Raw genomic sequence first — 9536 nt, forward strand, 5'->3', positions numbered from 1 at the left:
AACGGTATAAGAACAATCTTCATTCTAAACAGTCTTCTCCTAAGCTGCCAGAGAAACAGCGCCCCACCGGACCAAGAACCCTAATAGTGGGCAACGCAGCTGTGAATGGGATCAAAAACCTCTGCAACAAGAAAAACACAGAAGTTATGATTGGTACCAGTAATGTGGTGTCCGATATCTCAGAGAATATTCTGGCGATCACAGAAGAGCATCGAAAACATTTTCATACACTTTGGAGCCATGGATGACGTAGCTAAGCAAAAAAATCTAAATTATTGAAGGAGGATTTAATTCGTCTGCTCCCCACCGAATTCCAGAGGAGAAGTGGACCCCCCTATTAAATTCCCCTCCCCCCAAACCCCGACCCAGACTGAGCGCCCCTGTTAAACCCCCATCACCCATGACCCCAACCCAGACCGCACAGAACTCTACCGTCTCTCCACTGAGCCCAATTCTTGCTTTTCTGGATTTCACCGACAACGTGAAAGAGGTTTTTAAGATGGGGACCCAAATGGCTCTGACATCTTCTCCATTCAACACCCCCGTGGCTGAGGCCCTGCTACCGAACCAACATCTTTCAAAAGCTGCAGAGCCTCACTACCTCCTAATCTATCTATCTCCTAATCAGGACCTTCAAATCACTTCTTTGTGATACAGCCTGGGTCCCAGTGGTAACTCTATCAGAAATGAGCATGTCCAGGAAAAACTTGGACCCCTGATAGGAGATAGTTGTAAAATCTCTGTGCTTATACGTGACAGAAAGAACAAAGCTAAAAGGATAAGAGACAGTAATAAACAATCAACAAAAGCCATAAACTGTCAGGTACAACCAGACACAGAGTTAATATCAGCAACTAAGTCATATAAACTGGCTTTATTGAACATCAGATCTTCGTCAGGAAAATCATTTTTAATCAATGACTTCATTACTGACCACGATCTTGATGTCGTTTGTAACAAACATGGTTACATGAATTTAATGAAGCTCCTATTCTGAAAGAGGCGACACCTCCGAACTACAATTTTCTTTGTGAGAGGAGACAGCAAAGAAAAGGTGGAGGGGTTGCCACTTTGTTTAAAGATTTATTAGAGTGTAAAAAAGTATTTCTGGGCAAATTTGACTCTTTTGAATATTTGGCTCTCCAAGTAAAGAGCCAGGTCCGAACAATGTTCTTGAATATTTACAGGCCTCCTAAGTCCAAAACAAACTTTATCAGTGATTTTAATGAGTTTTTATCTGTGATATGTGTTGATTATGACTGTTTAATTATTGTGGGAGACTTCAGCATTCACATGGACAATCGTGAAGACAGAAGTACTATAGATCTATGTGACACTCTTAGAAATTTTGGTTTGACTCAACATGTTAAACAGCAAACGCACAAACGCACAAACAGGGACATACAGGTCCTTCTCAAAATATTAGCATATCATTAAAAGGGTCTCTAAACGAGCTATGAACCTAATCATCTGAATCAACGAGTTAACTCTAAACACCTGCAAAAGATTCCTGAGGCCTTTAAAACTCACAGCCTGGTTCATCACTCAAAACCCCAATCATGGGTAAGACTGCAGACCTGATTGTTGTCCAGAAGGCCACTATTGACACCCTCAAGCAAGAGGGTAAGACACAGAAAGAAATTTCTGAATGAATAGGCTGTTCCCAGAGTGCTGTATCAAGACACCTCAGTGGGAAGTCTGTGGGAAGGAAAAAGTGTGGCAGAAAACGCTGCACAACGAGAAGAGGTGACCGGACCCTGAGGAAGATTGTGGAGAAGGGCTGATTCCAGACCTTGGGGGACCTGCGGAAGCAGTGGACTGAGTCTGGAGTAGAAACATCCAGAGCCATCGTGCACAGGCGTGTGCAGGAAATGGGCTACAGGTGCCGCATTCCCCAGGTCAAGCCACTTTTGAAACAGAAACAGCAGCAGAAGCGCCTGACCTGGGCTACAGAGAAGCAGCACTGGACTGTTGCTCAGTGGTCCAAAGTACTTTTTTTCGGAGGAAAGCAAATTCTGCATGTCATTCGGAAATCAAGGTGCCAGAGTCTGGAGGAAGACTGGGGAGAAGGAAATGCCAAAATGCCAGAAGTCCAGTGTCAAGTACCCACAGTCAGTGATGGTCTGGGGTGCTGTGTCAGCTGCTGGTGTTGGTCCACTGTGTTTTATCAAGGGCAGGGTCAATGCAGCTAGCTATCAGGAGATTTTGGAGCACTTCATGCTTCCATCTGCTGAAAAGCTTTATGGAGATGAAGATTTCATTTTTCAGCACGACCTGGCACCTGCTCACAGTGCCAAAACCACTGGTAAATGGTTTACTGACCATGGTATCACTGTGCTCAATTGGCCTGCCAACTCTCCTGACCTGAACCCCATAGAGAATCTGTGGGATATTGTGAAGAGAACGTTGAGAGACTCAAGACCCAACACTCTGGATGAGCTAAAGGCCACTATCAAAGCATCCTGGGCCTCCATAAGACCTCAGCAGTGCCACAGGCTGATTGCCTCCATGCCACGCCGCATTGAAGCAGTCATTTCTGCAAAAGGATTCCCGACCAAGTATTGAGTGCATAACTGTACATGATTATTTGGAGGTTGACGTTGTTTGTATTAAAAACACTTTTCTTTTATTGGTCGGATGAAATATGCTAATTTTGTGAGATAGGAATTTTGGGTTTTCATGAGCTGTATGCCAAAATCATCCGTATTAAGACAATAAAAGACCTGAAATATTTCAGTTAGTGTGCAATGAATCTAAAATATATGAATGTTAAAATTTCATCATGACATTATGGAAAATAATGAACTTTATCACAATATGCTAATATTTTGAGAAGGACCTGTATTTTGGACTTGATCATCACTAAGGGTCTAAACATTTCCAAGGTGTCTGTAACTGATGTTGCTCTATCTGTCCACTTTTCTGTTATTTTTGAAAGCATCATCTGCAATGACTCAGTTTGCCAAAGAGACATGATAAGAAAACGCATCTTTAAGGACGGTGCTGCTGAAACCTTTAACCAGATTTACTCTTCTACCTCCACTTTGCCCTGTAACACTGTAGATGAGCTGGTAGATAACTTTCATTCTAAAATCTCAGACATCATTGATTCAATTGCTCCAATTAAAGTGAAGGTCATTTCTCGGGAGAAAAGGTCTCCGTGGAGAAGTGCTCCACCAGTCAGAAGTGGAAAAAAGGAGTGTCTAAAAGCTGAACGCTGGTGGCGAAAGACTGGACTCCAGGTTCACTTTAACATCTATAAAGAGAGACTCTACAAATATAACCTACAACTGAAAAATGCAAGGGAATCTTTCTTTTCTGAGATCATCATTAAAAACATTAACAATGCTCGTGCATTATTTGCCACGGTCGACAGGTTAACAAACCCTCCTGTAACTGTAGCATCTGAACTCCACTCTACCAGGGCCTGCAATGAATTTGCTAAATTCTTTACTGAAAAAACCCAAAAGATCAGAGGGGCAGTCAGCACATCAACTCCAGGACCAATGTTGTCTCCAACTAGAACTGATTTTGACAATATTTCCCAATTTCACCAAATAAACAACAAAAACCTTTGTGCCTCAACTAAGCAACTAAGCTCTTCTTCCTGCTGTCTTGATCTTTTACCCACAGCTTTCCTTAGGAAGGCTTTGCCTGTCATAACATCTGATTTAACTCAAATAATAAATACGTCCCTTTTTTCAGGTGTTTTCCCCCAGGCTTTGAAAACAGCAATTATCAAACCTCTATTGAAAAAGAGCAACTTGGACAAGCTGCTGCTACACAACTACAGGCCTATGTCAAACCTCCCCTTCATTAGTAAGATTATTGAAAAAGCTGTGTTTCAACAGTTAAACAACTTCCTAACAACGACCAACCGCTTCGATGTCTTCCAGTCAGGCTTGCTGCTCACCACAGTACAGACTGCTCTTGTCAAGGTGTTCAATGACATCCGTATAAATGCAGGCTGTGGAAGAACCACAGTGCTGGTATTATTGGACCTTAGTGCAAAATTTGACACTGTTGATCATTTCATTTTATTAGAGCGCCTGGAAAACTGGGTCGGCCTTTCTGGAACAGCACTCGATTGGTTTAAATCCTACTTAAAGGACAGGGACTTTTTTGTGTCAGTAGGTAACTTTACATCAGAGACCACAAAAATCACATGTGGCGTTCCCCAAGGGTCCATCTTAGGGCCCCTCCTGTTCAATATCTACATGCTCCCTCTAACTCAGATTATAATAAATAACATAAGTTATCATAACTACGCAGACGACACACAGCTATATAGGTTACGATGTCACCGGGTGACCATGAACCCATTCAAGCGCTGGGTAAATGCTTAGAAGAAATCAAAGCATGGATGTGCCAAAACTTTCTTCGGCTGAATCAAAACAAAACTGAAGTAATAATCTTTAGACCAGAGGAAGGGCATTTAAAAGTTAGTACACAACTTCATTAATACAGCCAGAAACCACCAGTCAGGCTCGAAACCTGGGTGTAGTGATGGACTCAGACCTGAATCTTCAGAGGCAAGATGGTAACAAGGTCAGCCTTCTATCACCTAAAAAACATCTCCAGGATTAAAGGACTAATGTCTCAGCAGGACCTTGAAAAACTAATTCATGCGTTCATCTTTAGTACAATTAATTACTGCAATGGTGTCTTCACAGGTCTGCCTAAAAAGTCGGAGCACATCACGCCGGTTCTAATGTCCCTACACTGGCTCCCTGTAGCTCAGAGAATAGACTTTAAAATATTTCTGTTAGTCTATAAATCACCCAATGGCTTAGCACCAAAATTCATTACAGACTTGTTGTCAGTGTATCAACCACCCAGACCTCTCAGGTGTTCTGGCTACTCTGCATACACAGAACAAGAACCAAACATGGAACCTTTTAGTTCTTGTGCTCCACTAATCTGGAATGAACTCTCAGAAAACTGTAAAAGCGCTGAAACCCTAAGTTGCTTTAAATCAAGATTAAAAATGTATTTGTTTAGAGTGGCCTTTTTTTATTTAATTACTGCAATGTACTTTTCCTATTATGTTTCTTTTTTTTTTTTTTCATGTAAAGCACTTTGAATTGTCTTGCTACTGAATTGTCTGACTATATAAATGAACTTGCCTTGCCAGAGACCACATAAACTGTCTTCAAAGCATCAAAGTTCTGGGGTCCTTTTTACGCCTTCTGATTTTCAGTTCTTTCCATATATTTTCAGTTAGATACAAGTCAGGTGATGGAGTCTTTCAGGCAGTTTTTCTCTTAAACCAATTAAGAGTTTCCTTGGCTGGGTGTTTGGGAATGTTGTCTTGCTTAGAAATCCACACTTGTATCATATATGGATTCCTATCGAGAGCTCCGGTGCATTTCTCCATCCGTCAATTATATTGTAAGATAACCCACATCATGATTTGGCATGGTGTTTTTGGGGTGATGCGAGGAACCATTCTTTCTCCAGACATGGTGTGAGAAATGACATCCAAACAAAATCAGAATGGAATTCATCTGACTAAACTATATTGTCCCAGTATTTCACTGACTGGTCCAAATCTTCTGCAGTACATTACAAGCTTGCTTTTGCTCTTTAGCAGTGTGCAGTATTAGTAAAAGTTGTTGCATTCAAGTCCTTTACGTATTGATTTTATGGAAAAAACCTGGTACCTGGAACCTGTTACCTGCTCCTTGGCTCTTAGATAATTATTTTGACTCCCCTGTCAGACATTTTACGAGGGGCACCCGACCACGGATGGCTTAGGGTGAAACGATGTTTTCTCCATTTTTTGATTTTTGCTTCAGAGGTGCCTACTGTAACATTCTGTAGTTTAGAAATCTAGTTGAACTGTTCCCATTAGTTTGTATTGCAACAATAAAACTAGGCATTTGATTTTTTACCCATAGCTTCATTTTGTGACTAATTTGCTTGGATTTAGTTCTATGTATGGATTGACAAGGCTGTTGCCGACACCAAGAGTGAATTTTAAGTCACAAAAAATATTTAAAGTGATTAAATCGTGTTCAACATTGATTTACTGTATCTGCCTCTGGTAAGACATAAATTGTTCATAACCTCTTTGGCTCTACTCCAGTCTGAACTATCACTTTAAATTGCATCTCTTAAAGGGGTCATATCATGCTTTTAAATCCTTCCTTTCACACCCCACCCCCCTCAAGGTCAAGGAGCGCTGCACTTTAACCCATGGCCATTTTTGTAGTTCGATAACAAGACAAAAACAACAACTACAATGCAAAACTAATAATGTAATAATATTTAAAACACGCAGTACGGTTCTGTCCTCAAGGAACTAAAAGGCACTATGCTACTGCCATCAAAACAATGGCCAGGACATATCAACACAATAAATTAATGCTTAAAATAAAGTTTGTCATTTTAGCATTACTTACAGCTTACGGCTTTGCTGCGTCCATCGCATCCACAGACAGAAGGAACTGACCCTTTAATCAGATTCTGGGGGACGGTGTGATGATTTGTGTGGGTTACTACACGCAACAACCGGACCAAACCTATCCTTTTGTAGCGTAGGCAAACTTGAGCTTGGACTACAAAATCACAGCAAAATATGGATATGGCAGACATGTGAAATTGATCAGCCGGAAGTCCATGACCTTCTTTAGCTGTTCTGCAACAAATACTATGACGTAACAGTTGGAAAAACATTTTCTGCACTCCTACAGACTCAAAGGACACAACAAAATCCATTTAAGGCTAAAAAAGTGTATTTTGCATTATATGTCCCCTTTGAAGTCCTACAGGATACATCCAAGAAAACTTCTCATGTTAAAACCTTGTTTGAAAAATAACAGCAGCAGGCACAACTAACAGGAGAACATTCATTGCACTGCAGCACTTATATTCCAACATGCATCTGTATAACAGTGAATTAATCCAGTTATTGGTCTGTGTCCATGTAAATGAGGGTGTAGGGAAGAAACCTTCTAGCTGGATCTGATTTGATTTAGCAGAGACCATGTGAAAATGAGCCTCTTTTTATTATCCATCTATCACTCAGAGAAAATCAAGTTTAGCTGTCAGAGGAGACAGATCAAATGGACTCCAACCACAAACACTCCACAAACCACAGTTTCACAATAAAAGCATGAAAGAATTCAAATCAAAATGGTGGTGGGAAAGGAGAAAGGAGCAACAGCAGGTGAAGCTGGCTGTCTCACGCAGATACACACAAACCCAAACATCAGGGTTTGCAGCACATCTGTTCTGCAGCTCAGAGGACACCAGTCAAAGGGTAGAGACCTGGGCAGCCATCTGTCCTCCACCCTGCTCCAGGACTTGCAAAACACAGAACTGTGCATGTCTGCAGGGAAAAAAACAACTACATGGGCAACACAGTCTGGGCTATGCTCAGATTTGTCCTTGCAGAGCAATGGCCTTGCATATCCTATGCCCTTTTCTGCTTAAATATGCATTTGTGCAGCAATAGCATCTAAAAAGATGCAGCAGTGTGAAAATTCTAAGTGTTACTCAGCCATTCTATGTTTCTATGGCATCACAACCAATCTCATCCTTTCAAATGCCTTTGCACGAGGGATGTTTTTAATGTTTATTTTCTAATTTTGTACACTGTGGTTATTTTTGCTGTGCAACAGTTAGTGACTGTGTGGAAGCCATTTATTACTATTTAAAGAACAGATATTTTAGAAATCATAAGAGGGTGAATCCAGAACTATAATGTGGGCTATTTGTACTATTCCTTTTTATAAGATTTTTAACTCTTGCTGCAAAATTCCAATTAGATTTAAGTATGGACTAGGCTATTCTAACATATGAATATCCCATTCCACCATAGCTCTGGCTGTGTGTCTGGGGTTACTGTTATGCTAAAAGATAAACCTAGATTCCAGATTTCTCCCAGAATTCCTGAGCAGTGGTGGTTCTTGCATGATTTTACCCTGGGAAAGCTTCTCCTCCTACCACACCCTGGCCAATAAAATTTTAAGAAATCATCCGGATTCTGCCGTGTGATAAAATTCAGAGCGGTTCTGCACAAAGCTTGTAACTTAACATCCCTATTGTAAGCAGAAAGCTCTCATCTTTGACTGGACATACATAAAAAGCAAGGCATCCCCAAAGCATCCTGCTATCACCACCATGTATTATGGTGGTGATAGCAGGATGCTTTGCATGTTGTGTGATGTGTAGGCCAAAAACATTAGGTTGGGTCATATGTGACCAGAGTTTCTTCTTCATCCACATGTTTGCTGTATCTCCTGAATAGCTTATGGCAAACTCCATATTTCTTTTAACAGCAGTAAAACAAATTGCCATGCACTATGGTTACTGTAGTCCCATACTTGTCAGTCTGTTGTGACCATACCATTGGACAGTTGTACACTTTGAAGCTAGGAACATGTGCAACACACCTATTCTGATTGTGGAATGAAGTCACAAACAACCAGGACAAACACAGCACTCCTCAGGCTATGTGACTCCTATGAAAAGAACATAGCAGGGATTATAAACCATAATAGGATTATCCACAATTGTTTCTGTTTGGGGAATACCACAGAATACTCTCAGAAGGAAACCCCAAGATACACCAAGAAGCACATTTGGGGACACTCTTGGAAAAAAAAGACAAGTAATCTATTCTTACTGTGTGAACGTGAATCTTATGTTGGAAAAAAATTAAACAAAACAGCAGTTTTGTCACAGAAACCCAGGCACCCAGATTCCTTAACCCATCACAGCAATGGTGAGAGGAATGGAAAACCTCCCATCTGTCATTTAACACATCATTCCTTGCATCCTTACCTTGGATACCTTGCAGCCAAGCTGACGTTTGCTGTGGATTCCTATGTCCTGGCCATGACAGAACAAATTATGCTAAAGTGGCGTGAAATTGTCTGCCCAGTTGTCTGTCCCTCGTTACTTCCTTCTCTTCTTCCAAGCCCCCCACCACCCTGCAACCCTCTTCTCCCTGCTGCCTCCTGGTCCACAGTGAAGCGTGAGAGAACAGTCAGACACAGCAGCAGTGTTGTTTCTGTCTCAGGATCATCCACACAGGCGTGCACACACTCAGAATCCTTTTAATTGGCTTGATCCAACAACCAGGGATTACTAATAAATCAAGGGGCTGAAATCACCTCCTGTGCTCCATTGATCCAATGAGAGGACGCTGAGCAGAGGCAGAGTGCAAGAACGTGTGTGAGGGAAGAAAAAGCATGTAAGGGAGACAGTGATTGAGAGCAGAAAGAGAGAGAGGGAAACAGAGGGAGGGAGGGCGAGCATTATGTGTGTCAGCTCATTTGTATTCAATGCTTGTTTTTCCTCTTCATTCCTGCCTTTCACCATCCCTCTATCCGTCTTCTCCCTTCATCTACAGTTCATCTCTTTGTCCATTTCCTTCCTTAGCTTTTCTTGGCCACGGACCTGACCCATGGAGGAGAGAAAAGAGTGATGCAAGAATTCTGCAGACTAAGGGCACAGGGGATGAGAGCTAAGGAAGTGAGTTAATGACACATGGCTACTGATACAGCAATGCAGGAGCACATGTAACA

At 41.5% G+C, this 9536-nt stretch overlaps 1 protein-coding gene across 5 annotated transcripts in view; it reads right to left on the reverse strand.

The window, feature by feature from the left end:
• LOC124863567 (phospholipid phosphatase-related protein type 5-like) overlaps nt 1-9173 on the reverse strand; it is an 83993-nt gene extending 74820 nt beyond the window's left edge. For all 5 annotated transcript variants that reach the window (XM_047357999.1, XM_047358000.1, XM_047357995.1 and 2 more), the window contains exon 1: nt 8791-9173. The gene's annotated coding sequence lies outside the window, so the exon portion shown is untranslated. The remainder of the gene's footprint in view (nt 1-8790) is intronic.
• Between the last annotated feature and the right edge of the window lie 363 nt (nt 9174-9536).

Source organism: Girardinichthys multiradiatus, chromosome X, assembly GCF_021462225.1.
Source record: "Girardinichthys multiradiatus isolate DD_20200921_A chromosome X, DD_fGirMul_XY1, whole genome shotgun sequence".
NCBI lineage: Eukaryota > Metazoa > Chordata > Actinopteri > Cyprinodontiformes > Goodeidae > Girardinichthys > Girardinichthys multiradiatus.